Source organism: Lithobates pipiens, unplaced genomic scaffold, assembly GCF_037356315.1.
Source record: "Lithobates pipiens isolate NorthernLeopardFrog02 unplaced genomic scaffold, aLitPip1_a1.2 Scaffold_8, whole genome shotgun sequence".
Classification (NCBI taxonomy): domain Eukaryota; kingdom Metazoa; phylum Chordata; class Amphibia; order Anura; family Ranidae; genus Lithobates; species Lithobates pipiens.
This window is the reverse complement of record NW_027507903.1, coordinates 41619661-41637841: the sequence shown is the minus strand read 5'-3', so window position 1 is coordinate 41637841 and position 18181 is coordinate 41619661. Positions and strand designations below refer to the sequence as shown.

Here is an 18181-nt window from a genome sequence, read left to right as displayed (position 1 = left end):
AGTGCTCTGTATCTCCTGCACCCTCTTGTTTGCCTACCCTGGTCCCTGACCTTCCCTCTCCTCCATTGCCTTCATTAGCTCCATAGTCCTGAATTGTCAGAACAATTTCCCAAATAAAAAAAAAATGCTTGTAGTTATCGATCCCAAATTCACCTCATACATGTATTATGCTATTGTCCAGGTGGTGGGACTACGTGCTACCCCCTAATAATTACCCCGTGGCCGCAAATTCGACCTAAAGGTTTGCGAAATTCGCCTCCCATTGAAGTCAATGGAGCCCGCGGCGAACGGTCGTTTTCGCGAACGTTTGTGCCCGTTCGCGTTTCGCGTTCGCGAAACGTCCCGTCGGAAGTTCGTCCATCACTAGTGGCCACAGGTTGGTTTACCTATTTATCATTTAATAAAAATAACCATATAGGACTTGTTCTAAATGCTATAACAATGTTTATATCTCAGATTATAAATTCTCATTGAATCTGTGGCCATATTTACCATGAAGAAAAATGTAACCCTAATGCAGGCCATACATGGTCGAATTTCAAACAAATTTTCTTTTCAAAATTAGAAAGTTTTTTTTTGTGATCCAATGATGCCACCATTGATTTTCGAAATTCGGCCGACCAAGCCTTCAATTTCACCTCATGTTGCTGCAGAAAATGATTTTCGTGGCCGGGAATCTTCTTTTCTCTCCGTAAATTTTCTTTTCTTGCACATGCACCTTTTTTTTCTTATTACATTTCTCGCATTATTGTTTAGAAAATTGTTTGTTTTTCAAAAAATTTCCAGCATATCCGATTCCTCAAATTTGAGTGCCGTATGAAAATCGGCTGTTGCTGCAGCCCACTAATGGTGCGAAGTTCGTATGAAAATTCTTAGATACGATTTTCGAAACAAAATTCTTTCGAAATTCGACCGTGTATGGCCGGCATAATATTAATGATTTCACTTACTGATAAGTAAATGGTACAATTTTAAATACATATATGACTGGCAAACTTAATTGTTGTACCACACCCCTAAAATGAATGAAGACACCAAATAAAGAGGAATCTTGGACTTTTCAGGTGCTGATAACTGATATACAACATCTATCACGCCATCCTAAAAAATGTTTTCCAATATTTCCAAATCTATTTAAAAAAACAGGAATCAAGAATTAATCAGAAACAAAATAGAATATATAAAAGATGATTACTTGCTTTGGAATTTCCACAGAAAAAAATGCCCTCAAGTACCCCACCGCTCAGCATGGGCCATTGCATGAAAAAAATGTTCTTTCCTTTAAGATGACTGCTGGGGTCAAAGTAGAGATGTAAAATGTCCAGAAATTGTGAAGCCATTAGGAAAAAAAATGTTTTTTCTCCCTGTTTTTTTCTGGAAAAAATGAAACATTCAGTCAAAAACATTCAGTGTGGAGTTGGTTTGCCAATTGACAGTAATTTTGTTACACTGGGAAGGTGAAATGCAGTGTGTATAAAAGTATTATGCTTGAAATAAAAGGACAGGTTATTCAGTAAATAAACAATACTTGCTTTTTAAATTGTATTTTTTTAATTACAAATGGGATAACAAGGACTCTTGCCAATATGCATATTTCGTTATTGACAATGCTGATCCAGAAGCATATATTGCTCTATGAAGAGCTTGATTAATGTTCTCCTGATTTTTAAGTGTCATTTTATCTATAAATGATGTTATTGTGTATTTTTGGGAGGCCATGGTTTGTAACATTTCCTTACTTGAAGATCTTGCTGATGGAGAAACACTTTGTGATGATCCAGAAGCAGCAGAAAGAGTGTTTCTTGAATGAGAACTCAGGAGGGAAAAGCTCCTCACACTTTCATTCTGCTCCTCATTTTTATTCCATAAAGTATTTCGTAATGTCTTTAGGGCACCTCTGGCATGCAAGGATGTGTTTCGTCATCCTTGTAGCATTTGGAAAAGAAGATTTCTTCTCACAATATTTGAAAATTGCAGCTTTTCTCTTATCAGAAATTACACTGTGAAAATGTTTCCAAACTCTAGATGTTGGTTCACCATTTTACTGAGAGGAGAAAAAGAAACACCAATTTACTGAACAGACTAAAGCCAAATATGCTGTGATGGTGGAGAACATTAATAAGAATTATTTAAAGGTTATAATTGGATTAACTAATTTGTCAGACAAATTTACCCTCTTACCTGTCAATTAAGACCTGAGAGAAAAGAAACCATGATCTACTGTATGCTAGCAATCACACAACTGTAGGAGGTGCAAGATGGAGCCCACAAGCAAACTAAATTGGAGCCTTTCCCCTGCAGTGCTCCCTAGTTGAAGATATGCATATTTCTCTTGTTTGAGATCTGCATTGAGAAGTGCAGTGTTACTTGAATTGTATTCCAGGATTTGCTTGTCTTCAGCTGAGAGAACTTGCAATAATTTAAGACTTTACATAAACTCTCAGAAATCTTCATAGGTCTTCATATTATATAGTTTGAATACCATGTCATAGATATATTATCATTGTAAAAGTACATATTGCACACTCATTTTGTCCCAATTTTATCAGAAAAAAACAAAAACCGGCTTTGAAAAAAAAACTTTTGTTTTTTTTCCCTCCAGACCTTCCCATATCTAGGTCAGCGTACTATTTTCCCCGTTTCCCAGACTGATGGATCTGCTCAATCAGGAAACTGTGGAAAGCATGTATTTATCTACAATCCAAGAAAACAAAGTTCAGGGTACTACTCGTATATCACTTCTCTTTACTTAGTCATGAATAACTAAGGATAAAAACAAGCATATCCAGCCGATGAATGCAAGGGACAGGCTTTTTCAGATAGATCTACAGATCCAACAGCCTTGAGAACGTGTGCACTTTGCATGAGAAATGTTCATCAGCTGGATGCGCTTTAGTTGTTTTTACCCCATATAATGTATGACTAAATAAAAAAAAGGGACATGAGTGTTTTCTGGGATTGCTTTATTTGGCTACTTACTTACTAGAAGCACAGAAGCCCGCTGCTGTGATTTCACAGAGGTCAGAAATGTGGGTTATCCAAGGGCAATTTTTTAATATAAACGAGTATTTGCTCTCTCCAGACTTACTAAGGCCCCTTTCGCACTGGGGCATGAGCGGTGTCGGTGGTAAAACGGCGCTATTTTTAGCTCCACTTTACCATCATTTTAGCGTCCGAAAAAGGGTTAAAACCACCCGCAAAGTGCCGCCGCATTGATTTCAATGGGTAGGAGCTGTTTAGGAGCGGTGAATACACCGTTCCTTCGCCGCTCCAAAGATTCTGCTAGCAGGACTTTTTTCACCGTCCTGCTAGTGTACCGCTCCAATGTGAAAGCCCCCCCGGCTTTCACACCGGAGTGAAAGGGGCCAGTTTTTTTCAGGCGCTATTTTTAGCGCTGTAGCGCCTGAAAACTGCCATAGTGTGAAAGGGGCCTAAGGGTGGGTTTGTTCTTTACTTGCATGTACTTGTTATGTAGTCCATATTCAAAATAACTGCCATTTTGTTGGCTTGCATAGATTTCCAAAAGTTGCAGTTTTTCCCAAAGACTGTCTACAGAGACTCTTATGCCGCGTACACACAACCGGAATTCCGGCAAGAAAAAGACCGATGAGAGCTTTTCATCTGAAAATGCGACCGTGTGTATAATCTATCGGAATTTAGTTGTCCAAATTCCCACCAGCCAAAAATTGATAGCATGTTCTCAATTTTCCAGACGGAAAAACTTTCTATCGGTAATTCCGATCGTGTGTATGCAATTGCAACACGGCAAAAATCACGCATGCTCAGATTCAACTACGAGACAAAAGCTATTGGCTACTGGCTATTGAACTTCCTTTTTCTAGTCGCGTCGTACGTGTTGTATGTCACCGCGTTATAAACTATTGGAATTTGGTGTGACCGTGTGTAGGCAAGACAGCTTGAGCCGAATTCCGTCAGAATTCTGTCGGGAAAACCATCAGAGCTTTTTCCGACGAGAATTCCGATCGTGTGTACGCGGCATTTGAGACACACAATTGTACCTTGTATATTACAGTCCATATCTACTCCTCCTACAGACTCTGTGCCCAATATCATTTTTGTCATATACTTTCAGAATGAAGATGTTTTTATTACAAATTATGTGAGCAGACTGCAATTCCTCTTTAAGTATGCTGCTTCCAATTTAATGATCTTCAGACTTAAAATTCCATATTTACTCACCACATTCCTTTAACTTCCTATAAATTGTTCCTTAACATGACACAACAAAAACAACATGGAAACCATGCTACAAATGTTCTAACTGCATGCAGTATGATGCCCCCAAACTATTACTTGTGTAATTAACAATGGCTTTTAACATACTGCAATTTGGCCCTGAAGGAGAAAATTATTGAAGTACTCAGTGGGGTTGATTTACTAAAGGCAAGTAGGCTGAATAGGTAAAGCGCTGCTGACTTTCAGTCATGTGCAAGAAAAAATACCGGGGTTGATTTACTAAATCTGGTGCAGCTGTGCACAACAGCCAATCAGCTTCTAACTTCAGCTTGTTCAATTAAGCTTTGACAAAAAAAGAAAAAAAACTGGAAGCTGATTGGTTACCATGCACAGTTGTACAAGATTTTGCACTCTCCAGTTTTAATAAATCAACCCCACAGTTTTTCTTATTTTCCTTGCATATGATTAGGTATTTTTTGCAAAGTGAACTTTCACCACATTCACTAAGCTAAGGGAAAATTCCCTTGCAAAGTGGACAGTGTTTTTTTAACTTTTAGTAAATCACCCTGATTGTATCTATGCAGCACCATGTCACTGTGGGGTTGATTTATTTATTAGAGGCAAATAGGCTGTTCACTTTCCAAGGGAATATCCCCTTAGCTTAGCAAATGAGTTGAAGCTCTGCTGATTTCACCCAATCATGTTCAGGCAAATTTACTGTTATTTCTATTTTTCTTGCATGTTTTTGGGTATTGTTTACAAAGTAAATTTTTAGCACATTCACTAAGCTAAAGGAAAATTCCCTTGCAAAGTGTGAATTCGCTTGTCAAGTAAACCACTTCTTTGCCTTTAGTAAATCAGCCCCAGTGTCTCAAAAAAAATCAGATATATGTTACTCTAATGCCGCATGCAGATGATCATAATTTCCGACAACCTAACCATGGGATTTTTTTCCGACGGATGTTGGCTCAAACTTGTCTAACATACACACGGTAAGACAAATTCTGAATGTCAAGAGCGTGATGACGTACAACACGTAGGACGAGCCGAGAAAAATTAAGTTCAATAGCCAGTGCGGCTCTTCTGCTTGATTCCGAGCATGCGTGGACTTTTGTGTGTCAGAATTGTGTACACACGCTTGGAATTTCTGAAAGTCTGTTGTTAGAAAATTTGAGAAACTGCTCTCAAACAGTTGTTGTCATAAATTACAACAGCAAATGTCCGATGGAGCATACACATGTTTGGAATTTCCGACAACAAGCTCACCTTGAACATTTGTTTTCGGAAATTACGATCGTCTGTATGTGGCATTAACTGTGGATTTGTTTAAAATTTCATAGATGGGGGGTGTGAGTTTCTAATGCACTGTGTGGATGCAAAATTAGATTTTTACTTACTACAAGCGATTGAGATCAGGATATTTAGTTCCTCAGTGACACTGTTACTAAAACTGGAGAGTGCACCAATCAGCTTCCAGTTTTTTGGGTTTTTCTTTTGTCAAAGCTTAACCACTTAAGGCCCGGAAGGATTTGCCCCCTTAACCTCCCTAGCAGTAATCCTGAGTCTGGCTCGGGCTGCAATTCCAGTACCAGGAGCGGTAACCCAGAGCCAGACTCGGGATCGCATCGCTGGATACAGGGAGAGGTTACTTACCTTGTCCCCTGGATCCAGCGATGTCCTCCACGTTGTGTGTGCGAGCTGTCCTCCGCTCGATTCACACAGTGCCCGAGTGCTGCCGAGCTCCGTTCCCTGTGACGTTACGATGCAAGGGAGCGGAGATCGGCGCCAAATTCAAAAAAGTTAAAATACACAATCTTACAGATTACAGTACTGTATAGAAAAAATACACACCCCCTTTGTGTCTAGTGGTCTGTGCAGTGCCCTGCATGCACTTTTATATTATAAATACTGTTTTTTACTGCCTGGAATTTGGAGATTGTCCATAGCAACCAAAAAGTGTCCCTTTATGTCAAAAGTGATTTTAGACCAACTAGAAAACAGCGATAATAAATTAGAATCACTTGCAGAATTGAGTGATAACGATTTGTGGGGAAATTCGTCATCAAACACTAAATCTAATGACAGTGACAATTCTGCAAATGAGCAAATTTCAGTGTTTTTGGATTTGATTACATTATTGAATAATTGTTATTATTATTTATTATCATTTTTTATTATATTATAAACTTTATCATACCCGGGATGTCTACTAGACTCTTGTTTGAACAGATTTAAGAGAGTTATTCCTAAGAATTGCAGGCCTACAATATAAAACACCAAATTTCCACATTAGGGGATATTAAAAGAAAATGGGTGGCCTCTAAAGATAGTAGATATAGAAATTTAGAGCAACAATTTGTACCATCATCCAAAATTTAATGGAATAGAGGTTTGGAAACCTGGTCCCCAACCAGGGTTCACCAGGGGCAGAGGAGCAAGAGGATTATCTCGGTACAGTGTAGGAAAAGTATACAATAGAGTATAAAGACAATCGTAAAAATAGCGAAAAATGTATTAATACAAAATACGTAACAATAGAATTAAAACAAAGGTGACTTGGTCATATGTAGAAGTTTGACTAGTTTCACGGGGTAAACCACTTCATCAGGAAATACATAGGTAAACAGACACAGGGTCAATGACGGTATCGTCAGAAATATATACAACATTAGTAAAAATAGGGGATAGATGTATGACATTTTTATTGTTTTTTTTTGGCAGTGATCTGCGATTTTTAGTGGGACTGTGTCATAGCAGTGGACAGATCAGACACTTTTAACACTTTTTTGGGACCAGTTACATTTATACAGTGATCAGAGCTAAAAATAGCCACTGATTACTGTATAAATGTCACTGGCAGGGGCAGGGTTAACACTAGGGGGTGATCAAGGTGTTAAAAGTGTTCTATGGAGGTGGGGGGATGGAACTGACAGGGATTAGAGAGAGAAAGCTTTTCCTGATTACTAAAAACAGCAGATCTCTCTACTTCCCTGACAGAACGGGGATCTGTCTGTTTACAGTGACAGATCCCCGTTCTGTCTCTGTGAGGGGCAATCGCGGGTGGCTGGCAGACATCGTGGCCGACGGACACACGCATCGACTCCGGGGACACAACGAACGCCTGCTACAGCATTTTTAAAGAACCGACGTACAATGACGGCGATTCGCTCAGCCGTGCCAACCTGCCTCGGTACAACTGTGGCGGGTGGTCGGCAAATCGTTAATTGAACAAGCTGAAGTTAGAAGCTGATTGGCTACCATGCAAAGCTGCAACAGATTTTGCACTCTAGTTTTAGCAAATCAACTCTGACATTTCCCAGCACATGCTGACGGAGGCAAGCAATGACCGGTGATTGGAGCTAGAGCTCCACTAGAGGTGGAAAACCTTGAAAAGCCAAGAAAAATATTTGTGCTTGTTCGTGTATGTGTGTATAGGGAATTATGATCTTGAATATGTACTGTATGTGTGAGTAATAAAATAAGAGATTGACCTAGACCAGTTCAGGAATGATTTGCACGTTAGTGGAAAAATATCATAAACATTGCATAGCGTATTAGCTGTCCAAATCAGGAGGTGCAGCTCATATGCATCTATGGGCTTATTCAGTATGAGAGTAGAAAGAACACATGTATTGGGCAATTGCAGAATTCTATAGATTGCAACTGCATACCTCCCAACTATTTGAGATGGGAATGAGGGACACCTGTCAGCAAAAGTATGCAGGCATAGGACACATCCCCCTTAACCTTCCTAGCGGTAATCCCGAGTCTGGCTCGGGTTGGGATTTTAATTACAAGAGCGGTAACCCCGAGCCAGACTCGGGATCGCATCGCTCGATGCAGGGAGGACACAGGGAGCGTTACTCACCTTGTCCCCTGGATCCAGCGATGTCCGCCGCGCTGTGTGATCGAGCTGTCCTCCGCTCGATTCACAGTGCCGAATGCCGCCGAGCTCCGTTCCCTGCGGCGTTACGACGCACGGGAGCGGAGAACGGCGGCAAATTCAAAAAAATAAAAACACACAAAACACACACAGCACTGTAATCTTACAGATTACAGTGCTGTATTAAAAAATACACACCCCCTTTGTCCCTAGTGGTCTGTGCAGTGCCCTGCATACACTTTTATATTATAAATACTGTTTTTTACTGCCTGGAATTTGGAGATTGTCCATAGCAACCAAAACATGTCCCTTTTTCATTTTTTGGGGGATTTGATTACATTATTGAATAATTTGTATTATTCTTTATTATATTATAAACTTTATCATACCCGGGATGTCTGCTAGACTCTGGTTTGAACAGATTTAAGAGCGTTATTCCTAAGAATTACAGGACTACAAAATAAAAGCCAGATTTCCATGCAAAATAATTGTACCGCTTTCAGCACCTTATTCCAGACTGAATCATACCGCCAGGGAGGTTAAAGGAGAATTGTACAAAAAAATAAAAGATTGGTTAAACCCACAAGTGCTTTTTTTACCATTTACTATTCCTTTATATCGGCTTTTGGAATTTACAAATGCAGCAATTTATAAATCAGATGAAAGGTTTAGCGCTGCAAATCAGGGACAGTCCTTCGAAATCAGGGACAGTTGGGAGCTAGGCAATTGAAACATTCGAGTATTGTCCATGATACTTTTTGTTTATATGCACTAACATCCACATTTTCAGGACAAGCTTTTGGACCTAGAAGAAGGGGGTACACCCCGAAAAAATCTAAAATTTGGATGTCAGTGCAAATAAAAAAAAGTATCACGGACAATACTGCTTCTGTTGCAAGTGCACTAATATGGCTACAATCGCCTAAAGCATAGACAGCAATCACAATTCACCACTTAGCTGATGCAATGAAAATAAAGGAAAATCTTGCTAGCTGCTTTGGGTTACTGCATCAAAGCTCTTTGCCTTTTTGAATAAGACCACTGGAGTGTTATGTTAAATTAGCCATATATGCTACTGTATGCTATATGATGCTGGCCATATTACCAACGCCCTAAGCTGTTTATAACTTAATAGTTCATGTTTCGCAATTTCCAGATTTAACAAATCCTTAAACAGAGACATACCAAAACCTGCACTTGCCACAAACTCTGTAATTATCCCATCAGTAAAATCTGCCCAGTTCCTTTTATTGCAGCAAAGAAAAATAACAAAATGTCTTAAAAGACGGGAGATTCAGGCAGGCCGGGTACAGGAGGCGGATCACATTTGCAGTGCTGGGCTGGGTGTATAATAGGGACTTTATGCAATGGTGACAAGTGCTAATTATCAGTCACAGTTATATGCTATCGGCTATGTGAATGAAGACACAAAACAAACTGGATAAACAAAGTAAATCTAGAGAATCATATCACACAGTATACCGAATGGTAAACTTAAATATATATTCAACACAACACAAAGCTACATTGCCACTTCCTAATAAAATAAAATAAAAATACTAATCTGTAATAATAATAATAAAAAAAACAGGAAATACTAGCTATATAAAATTACATACATTTTTTTATTTATTTTTTATATCAAGCATGTTTTATATCAGAAAGGTTTTCTACAATTAGAGGTAAACTATAATACAGGCATACCCCACTTTTATGTACACAATGAGGTTTATTTACTAAAGCTGGAAATTGCAAAATCAGGCTCACTTCTGCATATAAACCAATGAGCTTCTAACCCCAGCTTGTTCAATTAAGCTTTGGTAATAAAACCTGGAAGCTCATTGGTTTCTCTGCAGAAGTGAGCCTGATTTTGCACTTTCCAGCTTTAGTAAATAAACCCCATTCCACTGTGTACTTAAAAGTGGGGTATGCCTGTAAATATCTATAGGACACATATGATTTCAGTATCCTGCTAAATACCTGTAAAACAATGGTATTAACTGATACTATAGACTTATTTACTAAAGAAGTACATTTTCAACACTAAGTCAGATTTAGTAAGACTTTTTTTTATCACTTTAAGGAACCTGATAGGGTATTTGAATAGAATGCATTATTATTATTATTATTAGTATCATTTTTAAGTTTAGAGAACCTAATAGGCTATTTGAACATAATGCAATGTAAAGTTAAAATGATGTGTTCAACTGTATGAAGCTGACTTTGCTATAGTTATAGGAAGAGATAGAAATATGTTGTGTGAATTAAACCAACTTCCTTTAGTGGTTTTCTACGTGTTTACAAGAATGGTTTAAAACTCACACTTTTTGCAAAATCAGTACTGGTTTTGAATGATGTGCTATTTGCAGCAATATTTAATCTGGAGGAAAAAAATAGAATTTTTAAATGAAAGATGAAACTTTTCATCTTTAACGTTTTTAAAATGGCATCATCATTTAGGAGCAGTTTAACGAAACATACAGTAAAAGAAAAACACAATTACCTACAAGAGATTAATTATGTTATTTTGAGATCTATTAGATAAAAAAACAAAATCGAATACGATTATAATTAAATTCATGTTTTTAAGCCATTGAATTCATTAAAATGTTTTAATTTGCAGCGTTTTTAATAATAAATAATGAAGTACATAGGCTAACATGGTTGAAAAGACAATAATATAATGCATTGTATGAGAAACTTACAATCAACTTTTATCTTTCATTAAGTTGCATATTCTCAATTCCCATCTACTATTTTACTGCTGTATATCAGTCGTGTTTCCTATGTTTGTGTCATAGTTTCTGAGGCATATGATTATTGCTGACACTACAGATACTATCCTTTGCACAAGCTGGTATGTGTGTGCACAGGTAATTGTAACCATGCAATTCCAGATTTCTGTGCAAAATTTTCACTATGAACTGAAAAATATATTGTAGAAAATTCATAGTTTGTCTCGTATTGAGACTTTGTTTTGCTATTGGTTTACATTTAGGTTATGCTATGATATATATTATTTGTGTCATGGGTTAAGGAGTGAAATTATTTATTTTTTCCTTTGGGTAGGGAGTGATATGATTTATTTTTCCTTTTTATCTCTAACTACATCCTGAATTATTGAAAGAATAAAACTTGTTTTGTTTTGTCAAAGTTGCTGTAATTATTTTTACAGAATAATTTCCATACCTATCCCCTTTGTTCTTTATGTGTATGTGTAATGGTGCCTGAAATTTATTGTAACAGTTTTTAATTATTTCATTTATATTATATTTTTAGAGGGCATGAATTTGAAAAGATCGAATTTGTTGTCATAATTGCAATAGCGCCCATATTATTAAATGATGTAACTTTATATCTTTTTTTTATATTTTCCTATGCTCTGCTAAGCATATGTTTGTATTATTTCTTGCTTTTTCAGTGGATTTTTACTACTTTACATACTCCATAATGACTAGCTATACAGTTTTTTTTAATGATAACACTTATAAGTATTTGGTATTAACAGTTAATTAGTACTGCTCATTACAGCATAAATACAGAGTTTCATGTAGTAGGTATCACAGTGTGGTGTTCAACTGGTGGATGACTGTTGTCTTCCAATCCCACTAAAAAACGGTTGGCATTTTATGGGAAATGTTTCTATAATCTCCCTTAGTGAAGCAGAATTCAGAAAAAATATTTAAAACAATGCACATTCAATATTTTTTTACCTAGTATTTTCCTTCAAAATCACAAAACTTATCAATAAGCCAGTAAGAATCTTAAAATACATATGCAGAATACTATTTTTTCATTATTTTTCTAATAAAAATAGTAATAAAATCACAAAACACTGACAAAAACGATCAAAAGTACAAAGAAATATGATTTGCATGTTTTTAAAAAAAACAACCTAAGTCTGTATAAAATACATCTGCCTGCTAAGCCCACAATACATTTTCATACATTTGTAGTATAAACACTTATTTTCCCATATTTACTTTTCTCCATCTATATCTATTTATAATGGGATAAAATAGAGTAACTTTCCACAAAAAAATAATAATTTACATGTAAGTAGAATATTATTTGTAAGAGAAAGGAACAGATATAAGAACGATTAGAAAGGAATAGAAGCAACAGATGAAAGAAAGATTAGAAAGTAATAGTTTTAAAAACATACAAAAAGTATTGTTTCCCTCCCCTTTAATAAATAAATAAATAAATATTATTGATTTGAAGTAAAAGCTAAATATATTATAGAATGTACTAATACATATAGGCATTTACAAAATTATTACTTTTAATTTAGGATAAAAATATTAATGGAAATTAGCTCTAACTACCAACATCATACACATCATGAACACAAAAAAGGTAGATGCACAATGCAACATTTAAAATCGATTCTTCACACAAATAATATTATTAAAAAGCTAGAAAAAAAAAATTGCACAGGCTAATCAAAAAAAGAAAAATAATTTTTGTTTACTGATCATATACTTACATACATACATACATACATACATAAATACATACACACACACACCAAAATCCCTTATTTATCAGTGAAGAAATAACTAATAATTCTAGTTTATAAGTAATACAATCTGTACAACCAGGAAAAATATTAGCCTTTGTTAGAGTAAAAAAAAAAAATCAAAACAAAGCAATTTCTTTTATTGTTGCTATAGGTATTTCCATGCAAGATACACCTTTAAAAATTACTTTTAAAAGTGTACAAACAAATGGAATATCAATGAAAAATAAATATTATTTTATTTTATAGACATGTAAAGTACACAGACATATCTTAAAACTACAAATATATAAATACACACAAAAACAGTACATGTTAATCTGGAGAAGAAAACATTTGCTCTACAAAAAAGAAACAAAAGCAAAAAACAAAAATTGCTTTCGGTAGAAATATAAAAAAATATGCTTTTAGTTTTGTAACAATGAGAAAAAAAATACAATAGTAATAATTGAATTAGTTCTAAATGATATTCACAATATTACTATGCAAAAAAACAATAAATAGAATACCTTTTATGCAGTTACTAATGTAAAAACCCACATTTTGACCTAACACATTATCAGGAAGCATTACAAGAAGTGAGATAGATGCATATAATAGCCTAAATTTCATATTATAATGATTATTTCAATTCAATAGATTGTATTATAAATGCAATGCAATAATATAATCCCAGAACAATGTGTTTTATTCTGTAGCCATTGGTTAGTAGAAAGAGTAACATTTTGATGTCTTGTATTGACCAATTGACTGTTAAGCCTGGCTTTCACAATACTTACCACTAGTCTTGTCACCTTGTCGCTTTAATCGCTCATATATATATATATATATATATATATATATAAATTACACAAGTCATGTACCTGATTAAATGTAGGTATGGTGCTGACAACAAAGTAACCATGTCAATGGGATGCATGTTTAAAAATGTACATACTGAAAATAGCAAATGAACTGCCTCATATTCCAATTAATACATAAATTGTAATATTGTAATATTTAATATTGTTACATTGTTTACATTACATTGTAACATTATTACATTGTAATATGTAATATTGTAATATTTATACTTATAAAAAAGTATAAAAAAAATTATTCAAGTATAGTATACATTTATATTTTTGTTTTAATAAAAAAAAATTGTTATGTATAGTCTCTATGGCTTATTGTCTATTACTCTGTAAAATATGAATATATACAGTATAAAAAAATAAGCAATAATCACAAAAACCACATAAGTAACAATAGCAAAAAATCTAAAATTTCCTAACATGATTAAACATAAAAATGGTTAATCATGTCCCATGTAATATACATTCATACATATATCACAAATACAGCAGATAATCTAGTTGTTACTGATTAATAATATGCAAAGATTGCCAAATAAAGTAAAGCAATGACCACAAATGACATGTGTAGTTTATTTGTGACATGTGTATGTAAATTAAAAACACATATATACTTTTTTTATTTTTTTATAATGAGAACAAGATTTACTATGGAGTGCAACACAGCAAGTGTGTCTTAATCAGAGGAAAAAAAAAACATATTACAGAACACTACTATTTTAAATTTATTTACATCAGGGAAATATATACCATTCAATAAAAAAGCTAGATGTCTCTTGTCTATGATATGGAAATTTAAAGCAGTAAATTATTATGTACATACATGTAATATACATTTGTTTAAAGCTGATAATGAAACACAGCAATAGAAAATTCTAAAGTATGTGAAACCTATGAAAAGATCACTGTGCATGCCCATAAAATCTATATAATATGTATGTAGATGTTTCTATACAATCATCCTCAATAACTCAAACAAATAATATATCACTGTTATATAAGTTATATATAAAAACTTAGTGCAAAAATAAATTAGGTACCAAAAATGAATTCAACATACAAAAATATAGGTAGAATGATACAGACATTCCATTCATTATTCACAAAAGAAAAAGGGGTTTTGCTATGATAAAAGGAAAGGTAACATTTTATGCTTGAGCCATAAATAACAAAATATAATATCAAAATAAATTCATTATGATGTAACTATAAAAGACAATAACCACGAGATAAACATATATAGTTTATCTCGTGGTTATTGTAATATATTAATGATGAATATCTGATATTTAATTTTCTTCATTCCCCAATAAAGTCCACACTAAGGCTGCTGTCCAGACTTCTTTGGTGCTGAAAGTTAACCTTTCTTTTACAGCATGCATTTTCACTTGGAGTTGAACGATTTTTAGGAGGAAATCCTAAAAATCTCTGCAAAGCTAGAAGACACTTTCAATACATTGTAGAGTTGTAAAGCTATGGTCCTTAAAGTAACTTAAAGTTTACTTAAAGATTATTTAAAGTTATAAAACATTTGATTGACTCCAGGATTCCCTGAAAACAATTAGAAGTTATTATCACTGATAATAAGACATCATTTAAAAAGGACAAAAAACATGTAACTTTAAAGCGGCATTGAACCCAAAAGGGCACATTTATTATATTGCAGCTTACAAATCCTTAGGTATGCCGTCTGCATTCGTTTTCTTTTATTAAAGCTTTCTTACCTTTAGTTTTACCTGGAGATCCAGCTTAAGTCTGTTGTTTTTCCACAGAGCAAACTCTCTTTTAGATGCATCAGTTTCCAAGGATGAGGCAAACCATTTAAAGTAGAACGATTAGAAAAACTTTTTTTTTCATTTTCTATAGGGAGTAAGGGAGGCTAATAACCCCTGCCATTTTTTTTTCACCATCTGTGTGCCATTAGGGAGATTTCCCATCACTTCCTGTTCCATAGGCAAACAGGAAGGGAAAGGAAATCCCTACAAATTAGGGGAATTCCTTGCCCCCCCCCCCCAAGGTCCCCAGAACTATCCATATTGGAAGATGTCCCCTCTATTACTTTTCCGGGGACAACTCAAAATTTGTGATTTTCTTTTACTTTTCTTTTAATCACTTGTCGACCAGTTTTACTGTGGCAGAATGGCATGGCTGAGCGAAATTGCGTTATGTTACGTAGCTTCGCCCTGTGGCTACTAGGGGCGCACGCGTACCTGCTGCCAGTGCAAATGCCCGGCGGTCACGATCCCCGCTGGGCACCCGTGATCGCTGGTGACACACCGAGAATCGGTAAACACACACTTTCTAGTTCTCTGAGGGGAGAAGAGACTGATCGTGTGTTCATACAGAGTATGAACAGCAATCTGTCATCTCCCCTAGACAGTCCCCTCCCCCCTTCAGTTAGAACACACACAATTAACCCCTTGATCGCCCCCTAGTGTTAACCCCTTCCCTGCCAGTGACATTTTTACAGTATTAATTTTTATAGCACTGATCGCTGTATTAATGACAATGGTCCCAAAAATGTGTCATAATTGTCCGATGTGTCTGCCACAATGTCGCAGTCCCGATAAAAAATGCAGATCATCACTATTACTAGTAAACAAAAAAAATAAAATAATAAAAAGGCCATAAAACTATCCCCTATTTTGTAGACACTATAACTTTTGCGCAAACCAATGAATATACATTTATTGCAATTTTTTACCAAATCGGCCTAAACTGAGGGAAAAAAAAAACAAATAGTTTTTTTTATATATTTTCGGGGGATATTCATTATAGCAAAAAGTAAAAAATACTGCGTTTTTTTGTTTATAGTGCAAAAAATAAAAACCGCAGAGGTGATCAAATACCACCAAAAGAAAGCTCTATTTGCGGGAAAAAAGGACGTCAATTGTGCTTGGGTGCAATGTCGCACGACCGCGCAATTGTCAGTTAAAGCGAAGCAGCGTTGACTCGCAAAAAGTGCTCTGGTCAGGAAGGGGGTAAAATCTTCTGGGGCTGAAGAGGTTAATGCTACTTTTACTCTTACTTTCTTTTACTCTTAGGCCCCTTTCACACGGGCGCTTCGATTAGGTCTGCTTGTCGGTTTTTCACGCGGACCTGATAGAACACTCCATGCACCTCTATGGAGTGGCGGATGACATGTTCGCTGACATCCGCTGGTATCCGCTCCGATCCTGTCCATGAAATCCAGATGGATGGAAACCCTATTTTCCATCCATCTGGAGGATCGGTTTGGATGAAAACGGACAGGTGGCTTGTTTTCATCAGATCTCCATAGAGGAGAGCGGGGCTCTGACAGTTCTGTCTCTGCACAGTGAGCGGAGATGGACCTGTCATGCGCATGCTTAGCGGATCGATCCCCCGCTGAGCAAAATAGAGTCCATCGATTGGAAAGCCGGTGTGAAAGGGCCTTTACTTTTCTTTTACTTTCAATGATAAACAGGACAAATAGAGAGGGTGAATCTCTTTACCGGGGGCACAGACAGCAATAAAAACTGACAAGTGTTCTAATCCCTCTCCACTCTATCCAAAACTAAAAAAAAAAGTTTTGCCTTCAGTTATACTTTAACACTGACAGGGGTGCTTACAATGATCAACTTTTATTTATTCATGTAAAACTTTTATCGCAAAAGGAAAAAAAAACAATACTGCTGTCCAAAGGTTCCCCTTGTGCTCCTTTATCCAGACTGGGGTCCCTCTAATACAGGAGGTGTGTTACTGGCCAGATCACCTGGTGAAAATACAGGGAAAATAACCCTAAAAAAGAAAACTAATGCAGCCACCATATCTAATTATTGGTAAGCTGCAATATATTAGATTTTTGGTTTTGGGTTTAACACAACTTTAATATGTTACTCAGAAGATACAAGTAAAACACACTTTCTTTGAAACCCTGTTAATCTTATGGTCATTTTTAAATTTCTCCACCAAGATAGTCTTCCCTATTTTAGTTATACAATGCAACCTCGGATTGCGAGAAACGAGCGTTTTGCAATATGAGCTATTATTTTTTTTAAATCCTGACTCGGTTTGTGAGTGTTATCTCGCAAAACGAGCAAGATTCAATCCTCTGCGGTGTGCAGTACCACATTTGGCCAGAGATGTAGGGGAGCAGGTGACACTTGGTGCCATTTGGAAATACACGGAAACACTGGGAAATACTCAGAAACACTTGGAAATACTCCATTCCCATTCCCTCCGTTCTCTGTGTTTACAAGCTTTTCTGAGGGTTTCCGAGGGTTTCCGAGTGCATCCAAGCGGTCTCCGAGTATTTACGAGTCATTTTGGTGCCCCCCCACCCACCTCTGGCCACATTAGATATTGCATGCAATAGACGTCAATGTGGAACAAATTATCTTAGTTTCCACTGACTTCTATTGGGAAAGTCGCTTTGATATTTGAGTGCCTTGGATTACAAGCATTCTCCTGGAACAGAATATGCTCGTAATCCAAAGTTCCACTGTATATATAATTGATGCCACTTAAGCTAGATTGAGTTAAGTCTTATAGACAATGTATTACAATGATAATATATATTTTTCAAATTTAGATATTATCCATCTAGAAATATATTGAGGTTGATTTACTAAATCTGGTGAAGCTCTGCATAGAAACCGATCAGCTTCTAAAGTTATTGTTAAAGCTTAATTGAGCAAGCTGAAGTTAGAAGCTGATTGGCTACTCTGCACAGCTGCAACCCCATAATGTATATGTTCAATTTGT

General features: G+C 35.9%; 1 long non-coding RNA gene across 1 annotated transcript in view; it reads left to right on the top strand.

The window, feature by feature from the left end:
• Nucleotides 1-18181, top strand: part of LOC143964300 (uncharacterized) — a 158521-nt gene that overhangs the window by 120983 nt on the left and 19357 nt on the right. The window lies entirely within an intron of this gene.